General features: G+C 37.0%; 1 non-coding gene across 1 annotated transcript; it reads left to right on the top strand.

The window, feature by feature from the left end:
• The first annotated feature begins 17,695 nt into the window (after positions 1–17,695).
• On the top strand, positions 17,696–17,802 carry LOC131175646 (small nucleolar RNA R71). Its single transcript, XR_009145839.1, has one exon. It is a non-coding gene; the product is annotated as a small nucleolar RNA R71 (small nucleolar RNA).
• The last annotated feature ends 605 nt before the right edge of the window (positions 17,803–18,407 follow it).

Genomic DNA, 18,407 nt, shown 5'->3' with positions numbered 1-18,407 from the left:
ACATTAAAATTAATATTTTTAATTTAAATTATTAAATATAATATTTATAATTTTATAATAATATTATATCATACAAAAAAATTAACATCAAATTATAGAAAAAAAAATGAATTACGAATATCTATATCAAGTAAAATACATGCAACGCACATTACCAAAAAAAAAAAAAAAAGTTACATTTAAGTTAAAATGTACCATCATCTTTATGAATGAGAGATTCATTTTTATATGCATACAAGTATTGTTGATTACATCATATGAAAATAAAAATGATAATTACCTTATTAAGCCTGGGTAAGCCTAGACAGTGAATTATAGGTGTGGATTGATTGGCATGCCAATAGAAGATATCATTAGCAGTACTGCATTAATTATGTTAATAGATTGATGAATGACTATATAGAGGCACCGAGTGTCCATTGTTGAATCGGTCAGAAACACCGAGTGTTCAGTACCAGGAGTATATGTTGACAGTTATATAGAGGCACCAAGTGCTCATTGCTAAACCGATCAGAGACACTAAGTGTTCAGTATCGGGAGTCCCATATTCAGTCCATATGATTCTGTCATAGGTTACTGTAGGCACATAACAAATCTTAAAATGTGATTTAATTAAAAAACTTACACAAATATAATGAGAATGATGTTAACCCTTGAACATTATTTATAAAATCTCTTATAGTATATATACAAGTTTTGCTTTTATTCTTTTTAAATTATTAGTGCACCACTAAGCTATAAAGCTTAGCGTGTAGGTTTTTCCTCGCGTAGGTACAAAAGGTAAGGAGTAGGTAGGCAGAGACAGGAGAGGAGGGAGTGGATCTGCAGAAAAGTTCGAAGTCACCTCATACTTGGACTTTATGGTAGATATACTACTAACAGTAGATGCATTTTGGTCACTCATTTTTGTATTCCAATTGTCATGTACCAAAACATTTGATGTAAATTTATTTTGGATCACTGTAAATTAAGTACAAACATACTTTGCTACATTTACAAATTTATGTCTGAATATATGTTATGTAAATATTCATATATGATGAAGAAATGAATTTAATTACAAGTATAATGAGAGTTGATTATCAATATTGTTGCAATTGAAATATGATTATTGACAAGTGGATGTTGAAAGTTTAGAGGAAACTCTTGCAGTTTTTCCCTTTGAAATTTATGATTGAAAATTAAAAGTAATCATTAAGGAAGAAAATTGTTCAAATACATGTTTAGGTGCTCATAGCACAGAATGTGGCATTCCTTTGCTTGATTTCACCGTAGATCAGGTAGGGGGAATTATATTTAGTGGTATCAGAGCTTTGGTTTATGTGTTCCTAGACCTAGATAGATAGAGAGACATGACATGTGTGTGATCATGCATTGCATCTATAGGGAATTGAGGTGACACTTATGCAGATCTACTCTCCTATCTATTTTAGGTTAAAGAATGGAGTCAAAATCATAGAGGGCTATTGATGAGGAGGTAGAAAGTCATGCCCCTGGTAGTAGGAGTGACAAAGGCATGAGAGATCCAGCTGCATAAGCATTTGGACAGCCTGCACAGCCGCAGTAGTTCTTTTTCCAACAAATGATTGATTTCTTTAGACAGATGACAGGAGCCATCCCAAAGGCTCAGCCTTCACAGAAGTCCCACCTAGAGAAGCTTAGCAAATATGGGGTAATGGATTTTAAGGAAAAGAAAGAAGATAATTCAGCAGCTATTGAGTATTAGTTGGAGAGGACAGAGAGAATTCTTCAGCAGTTGCATTGTACTCTGAGCGAGTTTATAGTGTGCGTTGCATTACTTTAGGAAGATGCATATCAGTGGTGGGACACAGTATCACACGTGGTCTAGCCTACTGAGTTGGCCAGAGAGTTCTTTCTGGCTGAGTTCAGGAAGGAATATATTAGCCATATCTATCTTGAAGATAGGACGAGAGAATTTATTAACTTCGGGTAGAGACACCTCACTGTGGCAAAATATGAAAGGGAGTTTGTTCAACTAAGCAGATTTGCTAGGGAAATTATGCCTACAGAGGCTGACAAATGCAAGAGATTTATGGAGGGTCTTAATGATAACATTAAGCTCCACATCATAGCACTACAGATGAAGGACTTCACTCAGCTAGTTGCTGCAGCTATGAGTGTTGATTGGGTAGAGATAGTGAGTAGAGCAGAAGGACCCAAGAGCAGTATAATAGAGGTCTTGGATAGTCTAGTTCCACCTATCTGACTAGTAAGAGGCCCAAGGGACCCCAAGGACATGCAGTCCCAAATACAGGGGACACGAGTCTACATTCGGGAGGAGTCACGGTGGCTTTAATGGCTAATGCTTGAGTGCGGTGAGGAGGCCCGACCACATGTGGCCAGTGTGGGAAGAGGCATACAGGCGAGTGTTGGTGACTGACTAGTGCCTATTACAAATGTGGTGCCACTGATCATTTTTAGAGAGATTGCGACAGGAAGAGGATTACCTTTGCACCAAAGATAGAGAGGTTCATTCCTACAGCACAGAGGGGTAGGAGACCTAGAAGATCTGAGGTAGCTGGGGGTGCTCAGAGTCAGATTCGAGACGATGAGAGACACGATACCTAGACACCAAAGACACTGCGCCTATGTCATCGAGCCGTGAGGAGCAGGACACACGGATGTGATGGTTAGTATATTTACTATCTTTAGCTCCTCAAGACATGCATTAATAGATCCAGTTCTATACATTCATACATTTGTACCACTATACCAAAAGAGAGGGTTTACAAAAGGTACAATTAAGCAAGATATTGTAGTCACAAACCCTTTAGGCCATAGTGTGACAAAGTGAATGGTCTATAGGGATTGTCCTTTGAGAATTCAAGAACATGAGTTTCCGGCTGATTTGATTGCATTATCTTTTCATGAGTTTGATGTGATTTTAGGGATGGATTGGTTGTCAAAACACCAAGTTATTGTGGATTATTGTCTAGAAAGAATCACATTGAGAACTTCTGACAATAAAGAGGTGATTGTGAGTGAGAGAACAGATTTTCTCTCTAATGTCATATCAGCCATTCTGACAAGGAAGTTGATAAGGAAGGGTTGTGAAGCTTACTTAGCTAGTGTGGTTGATACTAGGAAGGCAGGGCCTAGTATTTGTGACATACCCATGGTGTGTGATTTTTCGGATGTATTTCCCGAAGAATTGCCTAGGTTGCCACCAGAGAGAGAGGTGGAGTTCGCCATTTATATGATGCCTGGTACAGCACCAATATCTATTACTCCTTATAGGATGGCACCTTGAGTTGAAGGAGTTGAAAATACAGTTGCAGGAGTTGCTTGATAAAGGGTTTATATGCCCTAGTATGTCACCTTGGGGAGCACCGGTGTTATTTATTAAGAAGAAAGACAAGACACTTAGATTATGTATTGATAACAGATAACTAAATAAGGTGATTGTGAAGAACAAATATCCCTTGCCCAGGATAAATGATTTGCTTGATCAGCTAAAGGGAGCAAGCATCTTTTCTAAGATTGATCTTAGATTCGAGTATTACCAATTGGGAGTAAAGGAGTCTGATGTGCCTAAAATAGCTTTCAAGACCCGCTATGGGCATTATGAGTACCTGGTGATGCCATTTGAGCTAACTAATGCACCAGCAGCTTTCATGGACCTTATGAATCGCATCTTCCATTCTTACTTGGATTGATTTATAGTGGTCTTCATTAATAACATTTTGGTCTATTCTAGGAACTGGAGGAACATGATGAACATCGAGGATTATCTTGTAGACATTGAGGAGAAAAAGCTATATGCTAAGTTGTCCAAGTGTGAGTTACGGTTGAATGAGATCTCTTTCCTTGGACATATAGTTTGATTGATGAGATTAGAGTTGATCCCAAAAAGATAGAAACCATCATGGAGTGGAAGCCGCTAAGAATGCGATAGAAGTTAGAAGCTTCTTAGGGTTAGCGAGTTACTCAGGAGATTTGTGAAGGGTTCTCACTCATTACAATTCCATTGATCAGTTGTTACATAAGAATGTCAAGTTTGAATGGAATGATAAATGCCAAGCAAGCTTTGAGAAGTTGAAGGCAATGCTTATAGAAGCACCCATTCTTACACAACCGGTCGAAGAAAGACTTTGTGATCTATAATGATGCCTCGCACAATAGACTGGGGTGTGTGCTAATGCAAGAAGGGAAAGTAGCTGCTTATGCTTCTAGGCAACTTAAGCCACACGAAAAGAATTACCCAACTCACGATTTAGAACCTACAACAATTGTATTTGCATTAAAGATATGGAGGTATTATCTATATGAGGAGAAGTGTTATATCTATACAGATCACAAAAGTCTCAAATACTTGCCAACTAAGAAGGAACTCAATTTGAGGCAAAGAAGATGGATCAAATTCTTGAAAGATTATGATTGCATAATTGATTACCATCCTGGGAAGGTGAATGTAGTAGCTAATGCTTTAAGCAGGAAATCACTGGCTGCCTTGTCCTTTTCCTTATCTGGGACAGTAAAACAAGCTATCGCTGAGTATTGATACTCAGTGGCACACAACTAAGTAAATTCAACTCATTACAAAGCATAATAAACTAAAATAAGACAAATTAAAATTTTCATAATCATATGGGGTGTTTTCCAAAGTTTCAAGTTAACATGAACCATTTATTTCGAACCATTTATTTCAAACCATTTTTCACAAATCACAAAATAAAGGTGTTGCCAAGAACACACAGTCTAGACCATGACATAAAATTTCACGATCAAAGCCGTATTGTACGCCACGACAAAGCAAATCACCTCACTAACCGTTATTAATGAGGGAAGGGCTAGCTAGCTAGTTAATGAATACTCATATAGTCTTACCCCACTAACCGTTATTAATAGGAGACATAAGCAATTTTTAATTGCCAAACCCCAAATAGCCGTTACTACCGGGGATTTCCGAATGAGACTGTCATGTTAATTGTGGTTTAAAAACTAATTCATAAAGTTTCCATTCAACTAATTGCATTTTAATTCACTTAACACAAATCATTCAAGAATTTACCCTTAAAGTGTTGGCAACACACCATTCATAAAGTTCAAAGAGAAAATCACAATTACCACTAAAACATTCAAACTCTCAAAACAATTTACAATATTAAAATTAATTGAATAAAATTAGTTGTGTACAAACCTCTGGTGAGTCGGCTCTTTTCCTTGACTCACATTTTTCTTTCCCTCCTTCCCATTCTATTTTTCTACTGAAACACACAATTTACAGTGTTTCAATACCATACCTCATAAGTGATCTAATAATTAAATTCATACACACTTGATTATACTTTTAAATTTGCTTAAAATGGAGTTCTTTTGTGTTTGGCATATTGGGGTTACTATTTATTTTACTATTCAAGTCAAAATGTTAACTTTTTCATACTTACTAGGTATGTTAATTTTAATTACCCCCACATACCACATTTTGGGTTACATTTATGTTGGCATTGATTGCCAAATTCAATTCAAAGTCTACTAGGGTTAAATCTCAAAATTTCAGTTTTGGGTTGCTTACTTTTACTGTTCTATTGGTCTATCTACAATGAAAATTTGGCTAACTTTCCTTCATCAAAGTTGTTCTTTAATGTCTTAGCTTTAATTTCCTTTTTTAATCACTCCATTTGGAGTTTTGTAGCTCAAGTTATGCTATTTCTAAAGTGGCTGGCCAGATTGGTTCAAACCCAGAATTCTGGGTATCATTTTGGTTCTGGCAGTTTTGAGCAACCAAATTTGGTTGACAATTTCACTTGGTTATGGGCAGAATTTGGGTTTGTGTTCTTCATGAAAGTTGTAGTACTATGTCATAGCTTTCCAATGGTATAAAAATCAAATCATTTGAACCTATCTACACCAAGTTATGACCATTTGAACATGTACTATTCATATGATCAGGTTTGCACAGTGGCAGTGTGCCTAATCCGGATTTGACCTAATTTTACACCAATTGTATTCAGTTTTAGGGCTAGGTTTCTTCATCCAAATTGTTGCATTATGACCCTATTTTCATCTCCAATTGGTCTCACACCAATTGGAGCAACAGAATTCAGTTTATGACCATTTAAAAGGACAAAGGTCAAGCTGTCCAGATTGGGGCAGCATAACCTTCAATCCCACTTCAATTCCCATGCATCAAATCAACTTTCAAAAATGCCAATTGACCAATTTAAATCTCAATTAGGTCAAATTGCATCAATTTACCATTTCTTCCAAATTTCCCCCCTAATTTCCAAAGGCTACGAACCCTAATTCACCAATTTATCACAATTCATGCAATTTCAATACTCTAAACATATATATAACTTCACCAACCTTAGAATTCATATTCAATTAGGCCAAAGCACACCAAACCCTAAAGTACCATGGCTGGCCGAATTTCATAGGGCCTTTATATGCATGAATTTTTTTTCATGTTCTTCAATTGAATTTATCTATTTCACACTCACTACAACCAATTTCACAAGATAGAAAGTTTGGGATTGCTTATTGATGCGTCCCAACCGCAAGTGCACGGGTCGTACAAGTAGTATAGAAAAATATCGATCCCACGAAGAGTTGTGTTAATGATTGAATTTTTGATATAAAAGTTGACTAAATTGAAGTATTTATGAGATTAAAATGATGAATTAATGGGTAATGGAGTGTGAAATCTAATTGTGCAAAATTAATATTCTATTCAACAATGTATTAATTAAACTAAAATTGCATCAAATAGAAATAAGCAAGTTCAAATATGGCAATATTTAAATTGGCAAATGATTAAATTCGATTAGAAATTAACAATGGTAAAAAGGCGATTCCGGAGTTCGGGATTTCATATTCGAGCTATTTTGGGATTTTAAATTGGTTATCCAATCTTGTGAAACTAATGGGTTTTAAGGAGATTAATTCTTAAATCCTTTGAATTCCCTTTCGAGTGAGACAAAGAGTGCCTTAATCAAACTAATCCTACTTTCGTGGAGTTAGAATTAATTAAGACCCATTAAGTTCTTTAATTAATCTATGAATCCTCTTAATCCTTAGCCTATTTCTAGGTCTAAGTTAATTAAGTCCAATTTCCTGATTATCTATCACAAGGCCTTCTCCTTTCGATTGCTTCAACCATGGATTAAGAACATTACTCAATGGGATCCTACATTAAGCATGTCATTAAGCATACAAGAAATGAATAAAACTCATTAAGACCACAAAATATGGATTACCCAATCAAAATCCTCAAAATATCTCAAATATTACAACCCTTACTCCAGAATCAAAAGTAAACTACTCACTATCCATAATGCTTACAAGATATGATGAGTTTAAATGGAAATAAAGCTTTAATCTAAGCTAAGAAGTAAGAAATTAAACACTAGAAATGTAGAAAAATGTAAAGGAAGGAAGAAATCTGCAAATCTTGGTTAAAAATGGTGTGGAAGGTGAAAATGACTCCTCAAATTCTGCCTCTCTTCTCCTCTTCTTCTTTTCTCCTTGCCTCCCTTCTAAAATGAGAAAATGGGACTATTTATAGCATTTTTCTGACATGGAGCCCTAAAATGGTATGTTCTAGGAGGAATTATTTGAGGGAATCTCACCTGACTCATTAATGAACTCTTCATGGGATGCATAAGTGGTGCATAAGTTATGCAGTCCCTTATCTGATTCAGCTGGTTACAGGTCACTTATGCTTTGCATGACTTAGTGCATAGGTTATGCACAATTTCGTGAATGTGCATAAGGGAGGCGAGAATGTGCATAAGCTATGCAGTCTCCTTATGCACATTTCGGTGGTTCGAACAGTGATCTTCCTCCTTATGCGAGCGCATAGCTTATGCGGATATTTATGTAAAGTTTGGTCAATGCATATTTCAGCTTGAAAACTTGTTTTTGGCATCTTTTTGCTGTAGAAGACACTCCTCAATGGCAAAATTCTCTTTAGTCCTTCAAAAACACCATTTTTCCTACAAAACAAAGTAAAAATTACAAATTAGTGCAAAATTGACAACTATGAAAAACTAACTAATTAACTAATGAAATTAGCTAAAAAATGACTAATAACCAAATAAAATGATTATGAAATTAGACCTAAATGACTATGCAAAATGTGTGCATCAAATACCCCCAAACTCAAGCTTTTGCTTGTCCTCAAGCAAACTTTAAAATGTGGTGCAAAGTTTTTAAGGGTGCCTTATCCAAAGAGTTATGAAAATCACTCATTAAGGTAACTTAACACACCTTTAGCCATACCAACAATCCATATACCCATCCTTCAAAATGCAGAGAATTTAATGCTTATCCAAGCTTTCACCGCTTAGCCATCAAGTCAATTATCATTCAAATCCCCAAACCAACCAATCAAAAGAGAGAGTCATGCTCAAAGGGAATTCTAGAACAATCAATAGTCAAAGTGTCTCCATATGGAATGATGGAATTGAATGAATGAATGAGTAATTTTCCAATCCCACAGGCAAATTCCCTACTCCTATCTCCACTAATGTAGCTAGTACTATCAAGAGATCAAAGGTCTTTTTAGGGATGTAGTGGGGCCATGGGGTTCAAAATGAGACTAAGAAGAAAGATAGGTAAAAAGGATTCAAAGCATGAGAATATTTTCAATTTTTGAAACATAAGGTACACTTTATTATATATTTTTTTTCTCTTTTTTTTTATATGGGAGAGAAGAATACACAATGAGGATTGTCAAGTGCTAGCATAGTTTACAAAACACATAAAAATGGAGGGACATTTTGATACTTTAATTTGTATTTTGTATTTTCTTTTGATGATTGTCCCTAAAATTGCCACCCCCAAACTCATTTCTTTTGATACTTTGGGTGGATTTCTTTCATTTTGAATGGCAATAGTGAAAAGCACATATACTAGCACTTTTACAAGGTGACAAGTATTTCTTCTCCCTTTTATTGTATTTTTTCTTTTCTTTTTTTTTCTTTGTTTTTTTTTATGTACCTAATATTGTAAATAATTATTCTCATGAAAAGGGTTGGAGTGTTTGGTTCATTGGCTAGGTAATAATAAGGGTTTCAAGAAAAATTAGGGGTAAAAAGGCTCAAAGGGGTTTGCAAGGATAAATTTTAGTTGGGAAAAAGGGCCAAAGGTTTAAAATGAGAAGGTTTAAATCAAAGAATGCCTAATCATCTCTCTTTTCAAGTATAAGCTGATATTTCGCCTTGAAAGGTTTAGAAAATTTGTTCTAGGATTGGTGAGACATCATTTGACTACCTTATATCCAATAACTCCCTCTAAACACTCCAATCTCCAAATGACTAATTGGGTGGCTTTTTGGCTAAGAAGATATAGGCAAGAGATAGACACTTCAAAACCTTGCACCTTTTAGGAAACTTTCAATCCACAAACCCAACTAAAAGGTGAGTCAAATCACTTTCATAGGCACATTTTCAATACTCAAGGGATTTGGCAAAAGATTTTAATGCATGGTGTATGATTCCTAAAATGAGTAATGCATGAACTAAATGGAGGAAGTCTATTTGTATGCAATTTGTACAATTTCTAAGTGATGTCTAATGTGTGTGTAAATGTGTAATGAATATGTATGTATGGATGTATATGTAAAATATTTACAATATATCTAAATGAAATGGGATGAGATGCTCTTATACTCAAAATGTGAAAAATAAAGCTAAAAATCAAAATGTGCACCCCCAAACTCAAAATTGGACATTGTCCTCAATGTCTCAAACAGTAGATATCCAAAACTCAAAGCAAATAATATTGACCAGGAATTGTAAAAATAAGAACAAAAAGAAAGAGTTACCTGGTATGAGAATTCAAGTTAAAGGGATGCATAAGAAGTCACATGTGTTATGCAGAGTTAAGTCGTCAGAACATGTGCATAGGTAAGGTGCATAAGCCATGCAAGGTCTTGCATAAGAAGCAATAGATGTTGCATAGGCTATGCAGATGCTTGCATAAGGAAATACAACTGCGATTCTGAAGTAGCAGAAAGGGTTGCACAAAGCTATGCAAAGGTTATGCATGAGGAAATTCATAGTCATGCAGTGTATACAAAACTCATTGTATGGGAATTGGCAAGGGAAATGTACAACCAGAAGAAAAGTATGGAAATATAGACAGTATGGGCAAATATGTACAAAAAGGCAATAAGTGCAATAAAAATCAAAGAAGACGAATGTAATAGCTATTCAATAAAACTTCAAAGGAAACAGAATTTAGAAGAAACTAATTCAGAGCAAATCAACAAAATCCAAAACAAAGTATAAATGTTTGAACATATTTACAAAGAAAAGGTCCTACAAGATTGAACAAAAGTAAACTAAACACTAATCTATGTCTATTGTTTTTCCTTTGTCCAAGGATGTTGCTATAATGTGGTCGCCACTGTCGAAATGTTGGTGCAGGAGGAGGTGATGGAGGTGGGGGTGGCATGCCCAGGAAGATCATGAGTTGCTTCACCATTTCCTTCAGTTCTTTCTGTTTGTCCCTGGTTTCCATGACAAGGTCAAATAGTTGCTCATGACGATCCTTTAGTGTATCAAGACCACTGTCAAGCTTCCTATCCACAAAGTAGATATCATCACTAAGCCTGTCGAGGTAGGTGAATAAGGCTTTAGTGTTGAATGGAGGAGGTGCTGTGGATGAGGTAGGTTCAGCTGTAGGAGGAATGGGCTGAGCAGAGGTAGCTGGAGTGTCCTGAGTAGGCTGAGGGGGTGGGGTAGGGGTAGTAGGGTGCTGTGGGACTGGTGTGAAAGGTTGGGTTTCTGGTTGTGCAATAGGCTTTGCGTTTGGACAGAGGAGGAGCAGAGGGCATGGGTCGCACGGATTTGGATCGGATTTTGCGTTTGTATGTGGTTGATGGAGGTGGTGGTGGTGTCGTTTGTGGTGGAGGATTGGAAGGGGGATGTATCGAAGACAATGGAGTGACTTCAAGAGGAGAGGCGGGGCGGGAATGTGGAGGGGAATCCATGGTCGATTGGAGAAGAGATAGGGGAAATGAAAATGTAGGGGGATTTAGGGTTTCGTGATTAGAGCGCTGGTGGAGAAGATGGGAGAGAGACGGCGAGAATGCCGGAAGAAATGGAGGATGAAGGGCGATCGTGGGGGTGAAGAGTCGGGAAGTGGAGGTGGTGGGAATTTTTTTCGAAAATGAATGTGAATCGGGTTTGAGGAGACTGCATAAGGGGAAAATGATTTATGCATAACCTGTGCACTCTTTTGTACATGTTTCAAAAGGATTTAATTTTCAGAGAAGTGCTTATGCACAAGTGCATAGGTTATGCACTGTCCTTATGCATGTTTCGACAAGAATTGTTTTTCAGAAACTTGGGTCATGCAGATGTGCATAAGCTATGCACTCTGCTTATGCACTCTGCGGCAATTTTTTTGAATTTTGGTTGGTGGTCATGCAGAAGTGCATAAGCTATGCACTCTGCTTATGCACTCTGCGGTAGGTTTTGAAATTCAGAATTTTGGTTATGCAGAAGTGCATAGGCTATGCACATTGCTTATGCAGGTCTCGGCAACTTTTGGGATTTTCTGTTTTCTGGTTATGCAGGAGTGCATAGGTTATGCACTCCCCTTATGCACTCTTCGGCTGAATTGATTTTTGGAGATCTTGGTTATGCAGAGGTGCATAACTTATGCACCTTCCTTATGCACCTTCGGCAAGAATGATTTTTCTGGGTTTTTGGTCATGCAGAAGTGCATAGGTTATGCACTCTGCTTATGCAACCTTCGGCAGAATTGGAGCTTTGGAATTTTGGTTATGCAGAAGTGCATAGCTTATGCACCTTCCTTATGCAAACTTCGGCAGAGAGAAAATGAAGGATTTGAAGTTATGCAATTGTGCATAGGTCATGCACTCACCTTATGCAAGTTTTGACAGATATGAATTTTGACAAAATGAGGTTATGCAGGGTTGCATAAGCTATGCACTCTCCTTATGCACTTGCAATAAAGGTGAAAAATGGCAAGAATTGTGGTTATGCAGGATTGCATAAGCTATGCAGTAGCTTATGCACAAGTTAGCAAGATCAAGAATGCAATAGAACATGGATTGCAAGTGTGAAAAATACCCTAGAATGAGGAAATATAATTCCATGAAGCATAAACCATGAGAAGTTTCATCAAAAACACATCAATATATTCAAAGTTCATCAAAAGTGCATCACACAAGCATGTAAAAATGGATCCTACATAAAAGACCTTTGAGAGCTATGCCATTTTGACTCAAATTCTGCAAATCAACATTTGGCACATAAAACTCCATAAAATTTGCATGAAGTTGCATCTAACCACAAATGAGAAATGAACTCTCCAAGATTCGCCAAGAAAATGCAGCATTTCTACCTTGTATCCTACAACCCAAAGAAGCTCAAAACTGCAAAAATGACTCACTTACCACCATAATATCATTATAAGCACAAATATTAGAAAATTACCCACCCAACCTCACCAAAAACACATGTAATCTGCAGATTTTATTGTTACGCTCTGCATAAACCGGATAGCAATTTCATAGCTTCACCAACCTTTCTCCATTGATATACATCCAACTTCATCAAAACATGAGCCATTTTGCTGCAGACACCCCTTTTTGCTGCAGAATGTACATTTCCTCTGCATGAACTAGATTGCAGCTCCTGCACAGATTATGCAGCAAAAGCTTATCAGTTCTTTTGAAGGACTAAATTTGTCAAGTTAAGAATTACTTCCCCAATAGTTCACCAGCCCTTCTTCATTGAATTACATCTACAAGAGACAAAATTTAACAATGTCAAAAATTGAATTTGGGGAGATTTAAGATAAAAACAAAATTAATGAAAATGAAAGTAAATCAACAAAAGCAAAATAAAAGGACTTGGGATGCCTCCCAAGAGGGCTAATTTATAGTCCTTAGCTGGACTTTTCATGAATTTCACTGAAAAGAGGTGAGGGATTGGAGAGCTTGTAACAGCTTGCTCCTAGTATTGGGTCTCCAGTTATGTAATGCTTCAATCTATGCCCATTGACCTTAAAATTCCCAGATTTTTCACTCCAAATTTCTATTGCTCCATAAGGGAAAACCTTAGAAACTCTATATGGACCAGTCCACCTTGACTTGAGTTTTCCAGGGAACAATTTCAATCTTGAGTTGAACAACAAAACTGAATCACCTTCTTTGAATTCCTTTTTCCTCAGATGCTTATCATGCCAAACTTTAGTTCTTTCTTTGTAAATACGGGCACTTTCATAAGCATCCATCCTCAATTCCTCAAGCTCATTAAGTTGTAACAACCTTTTCTCACCAGCTTGCTTAAGATCAAAATTCAAGGTCTGAATGGCCCAATATGCTCTATGTTCTAGCTCCACAGGTAAATGACAAGACTTACCATACACCAACCTAAAGGGAGTAGTTCCTATAGGGGTTTTGTAGGCAGTCCTATATGCCCATAAAGCATCATCTAGTTTGATAGACCAATCTTTCCTAGAATTGTTCACTGTTTTCTCCAAAATATGCTTGAGCTCTCTGTTAGAAATTTCAACTTGTCCTGAAGTTTGAGGATGGTATGGGGTAGCTATCTTGTGCACTACACCATACTTCCTCATTAAGCTCTCAAATTGCTTATTACAAAAATGGGAACCCCCATCACTAATTATAGCCCTAGGAGCTCCAAATCTGCTCAAGACAAATTTTTTCAAAAATTTTACTACCACTCTAGCATCATTAGTTGGAGTTGCAATAGCTTCCACCCACTTTGACACATAGTCAACCCCAACTAAGATGTATCTATTACCATATGAAGGAGGGAATGGCCCCATAAAATCTATTCCCCAAACATCAAATAATTCCACTTCAAGAATATTATTTAGGGGCATTTGATCTCTTTTTGACAAATTTCCACTCCTTTGACATTTATCACAATCCAACACAAATTTCCTCACATCCTTAAAAAGATTTGGCCAAAAGAAACCAGCTTGCAAAATTTTACTAGCTGTCTTAGAGATGCCAAAATGTCCTCCATAATCAGAAGCATGGCAATGATGCAAAATACTGGATTTCCTCTTCAGAATACATCTTCTAATTAGACCATCACAACATCTCCTAAAGAGTAAAGGATCATCCCATCTATAAAACTTCACTTCATGCAAGAACTTTTTCTTTTGTTGCCATGTCATACCTAGAGGTAATATTCCACAAGATAGATAATTCACAAAGTCTGCATACCAAGGTAGTTTAGCAACAAGAGAGAAAAGTTGTTCATCCAAGAAAAACTCATCAATAGGGATTTCATCCAATTCTTCACCATCCAATTTCAACCTACTAAGATTATCAGCAACTACATTTTCAGCTCCTTTCTTATCTCTAATCTCCAAATCAAATTCTTGTAGCATCGATCCACCTAATGAGCCTCGGTTTGGCCTCCTTTTTACGGAGCAAATACCTGATGGCTGCATGATCTGAAAATACAACCACCTTTGAGTCAATAATGTAAGGTCTGAACTTTTCCAATGCAAAGACAATTGCCAAAAATTCCTTTTCGGTTGTTGCATAATTTGTTTGAGCCTCATCCAGTGTTCTACTAGCATAATAAATAGCATAAGCCTTTTTGTCCTTTCTTTGACCAAGAACAGCCCCAATTGCATAGTTGCTAGCATCACACATAATTTCAAAAGGTAGGCTCCAATCAGGTGGTTGCATGATTGGTGCAGTGATGAGAGCTTGCTTCAACCTGCAAAAGGCATCCAAACACTCTTGGTCAAATTCAAATGGTGTGTCATTACTTAACAAATTAGACAAAGGTTTAGCTATTTTAGAAAAATCCTTAATAAAGCGTCTGTAGAACCCGGCGTGTCCTAGGAAACTTCGAATTCCCTTGACATTGGTAGGAGGAGCCATCTTCTCTATCACTTCAACTTTGGCTTTATCAACCTCTATTCCTCTGTTAGACACCAAATGTCCAAGCACTATCCCTTCCTGAACCATGAAATGACACTTTTCCCAGTTTAACACAAGGTCAGTATCTGCACATCGCTGCAAAATTTTAGAAAGGTTAGCCAAGCATATATCAAAAGAAGATCCATAAACAGAAAAATCGTCCATAAAAACCTCCATTATGTCTTCAATGAAATCTGAGAAGATTGCCATCATGCACCTCTGAAAAGTGGCTGGTGCATTACACAACCCAAATGGCATCCTTCTATAAGCAAAGGTTCCATATGGACAAGTAAAAGTGGTTTTCTCTTGATCATTTGGATGGATAGGGATTTGAAAAAAACCTGAATATCCATCTAAATAGCAAAAGTAAGAATGCCTAGCTAGTCTTTCCAACATTTGATCAATGAAGGGAAGTGGAAAATGATCTTTTCTAGTGGCAACATTTAATTTTCTGTAATCTATGCACATTCGCCAACTAGTCACCGTTCTAGTGGGAATTAATTCATTATTTTCATTTTTGACCACTGTCATTCCACCCTTTTTTGGGACAACATGTACTGGGCTCACCCAAGTACTGTCTGAGATGGGATATATGATCCCTGCATCAAGCAACTTCAAAATTTCCTTTTTAACAACTTCTTTCATATTTGGGTTCAACCTCCTTTGATGTTCAATAGATGGTTTACAATTTTCTTCCAAACTGATTCTATGCATGCAAAAATGTGGGCTTATTCCTTTAATGTCATCTATGGTGTATCCCAAAACTTTCCTAAATTTTCTCAACACTCTTAACAACTTATCAGCCTCTAAAGTACTCAAGTTTGCATTTACAATCTTTGGATAAGTGTTATTAGTGCCAAGAAATTCATACCTGAGCTGAGAAGGAAGTTGCTTAAGTTCTACCTTAGGTGCATCTTCTTCCTTGAATGATGATTGCTTAAATTCAGCTTTTTCCTTTTGTGTGAGTTGAAAAACTGGAGCAGAAATGAATGGTGGACTTCCCTCTAAGTGTTGAGTATATGCAGCTGCATGAGGGTTGTCATAGTCTATGCCTCCTCCATGAACCAAACAATTTTCAAGTGGATCTTCTGGATATTTTTTTCTGAAGTGTTCTTCAACCACTCATCAATAATATCAACTCTCAAGCAAGTATCGACTTGAATGATGCTTTTTCATAGTGTTATTGATATTGAAAATTAATCGCTCTTCACCAACTCTAAGAGTAAGCTTTTCTCCTTTCACATCAATCAATGCTCTCTTGTAGCTAGAAAGGGTCTCCCAAGATAATTGGAATATTAGAATCTTCCTCCATGTCCAAGATGACAAAGTCAACGTGTATATAGAACTTTCCAACCTTCAGGGCACATTCTCCAAAATCCCTTCAGAATACTTGATTGTTCTCACCTAATCAAGAGAAATGTGGGTTGGCTTTAGATCTCCCATGTTGAGCTTTTCATAGATAGAAAGGGGCATAAGGCTAACGCTGCCCCTAAATCACATAGAGCTTTTGTAGAACAAGACTCTCCAATGTGGCATGGAATTGAAAAACTCCTGGATCCTTAAGCTTTGGAGGAAGTTTCCTCCGGAGGATAGCACTACATTCTTCTCACAAAGCTACGCTTTCATCATCTTCAAGTTTTCTCTTATTTGAGAGAATTTCTTTCAAGAATTTTGCATAAGAGGGCATTTGTGAAAGAGCATCAACAAAAGGCACATTTATGTAAAGTTTCTTCAAAACCTCTAAGAACTTCCCAAATTGCCTATCAAGCTTGGCTTTGTGAAATCTTTGTGGAAAGGGAAGTTGTGGCTTGTAGGGCTCAGGAGGTATATACTTCTCTTCTTTTCTTCAAATTTCTCCTTACTCTCTTGTTTTTCACTCTCATCGTTCCTTTTTCATTTTCTCTCTTCTCACTGCTTTCACTCTTCTCATCATTTATAACTTTACCACTTCTTAAAGTAATAGCTTGACAATGCTCTCTTGGATTTTCTGGTTGACTTGGAAGCTTTCCAAAAGATTTGGCACTTGAGGAAGATGCTTGTTGTGCAACTGGTTTTCCAAAGATTCATTTGTGTGTTTGCATTTGTTCCAGCCTTGCTTTCACCTCTCTCATCTCCTCATCATGCTTATTTTGGTTGGCAAGAATCTGTTGCAATAAAGCTTGGTGGTGGAATTTCGTTCTTGCTATTTTGGTGGAGGGTTCATATTTTTCTGTAAAATTAGGCAATGGTTGCCTATTTTGCTGATATGGAATTTGACTTTCTTGTTGTGGTTGAAAATTCGATTTTGAACTTGATTTTGCTGATTTCCCCATGAAAAGTTGGGATGATTCCTCCAATTTGGATTGTAAGTTTGAGAATAAGGATTCCCATTTGCTTGTTTCCATAATTACCAACATATGCCGCTTGTTCTCCATAATCTACTCCACACCGGTGGTAGTTTCCTCTGCATAAGCCACTTGTTGTGAACTTCCGGTGATGATGTTGAACTAACCAACATACTCAAATCTTCCATCTTCTTAGCAAGGACATTTGTAAGTGCATCAAACTTTGCATTAATCATGTTGAATGGATCAAGATCATACATTCCAAAGCCTTGCCTTTTACGAGTTGAGTGGTCCTCTTGGACTACTCCAAAGATGAGTATTCTTTGCAATTTTCTCTAATAACTCATAAGCTTCATCTTCATGCTTTATAATAAATTCTCCTCCTGTTTGAGCATCAATAATTCCTCTGATTGCAGGAGTGACATTTGTGTAGAAATTCTTATTTATCATCCATTTTGGAATGGCATGATGTGGGCATAATCTTTCCAATTCCTTCCATCTCATCCATGATTCATAGAGAGTTTCATCTTCTCTTGGTCTGAAAGCTGTCATTTGATTCCTCAGCTCTTGAGTTTTTCCAGGTGGAAAATATTGTGCAAGAAATGCATCAGTTAGTTGCTCCCAATTTGTAATGGAGTTGTGAGGTAAAGAATCAAGCCAATCCAATGCTCTATCTTTCAAAGAGAATGGGAATAGCTTCAATCTTGCTGCATCATCAGACACTCCAGGTTGTTTTTGCATGTCGCAAATCATAGCAAACTTCTTCAGGTGTGTGTGTGGATTTTCAGAAGGATGTCCTCCAAATTGAGAGTTTTGGATCATTTGAAGAACTCCAAAATCCATCTTGTAGCTGTTTGCATCAATCCTTGGTCTTGCTATGCTCTCTCTCAAGTCATCAAAACGAGGAAAAGCATGATCCATCATACTTCCCCTAGGCACGTTCGCATTAACAACTTCTTCCCCTTGGGCTTCATTTTCATTGTTTTGACCATTTCCAGCATTACCAACACCAATTCTAATTCTTTCATCAGCCATATCTGCTTCTAATTCAGTTTCTCTCAAGGCTTCCTTCCTTTTTCTGGTTTCTTTCTTGTTGGCCTTACAAAATTTCTCAATTTCAGGGTTGAATAATAAGGATGTATCACTTGTGCTTCTAGCTCTTCTCATAAAAG

This window comes from Hevea brasiliensis, chromosome 17, assembly GCF_030052815.1.
Source record: "Hevea brasiliensis isolate MT/VB/25A 57/8 chromosome 17, ASM3005281v1, whole genome shotgun sequence".
NCBI classification, from domain to species: Eukaryota; Viridiplantae; Streptophyta; class Magnoliopsida; order Malpighiales; family Euphorbiaceae; genus Hevea; species Hevea brasiliensis.
The sequence above is the reverse complement of the archived record's forward strand: the minus strand, read 5'-3'. Positions and strand labels throughout refer to the sequence as shown.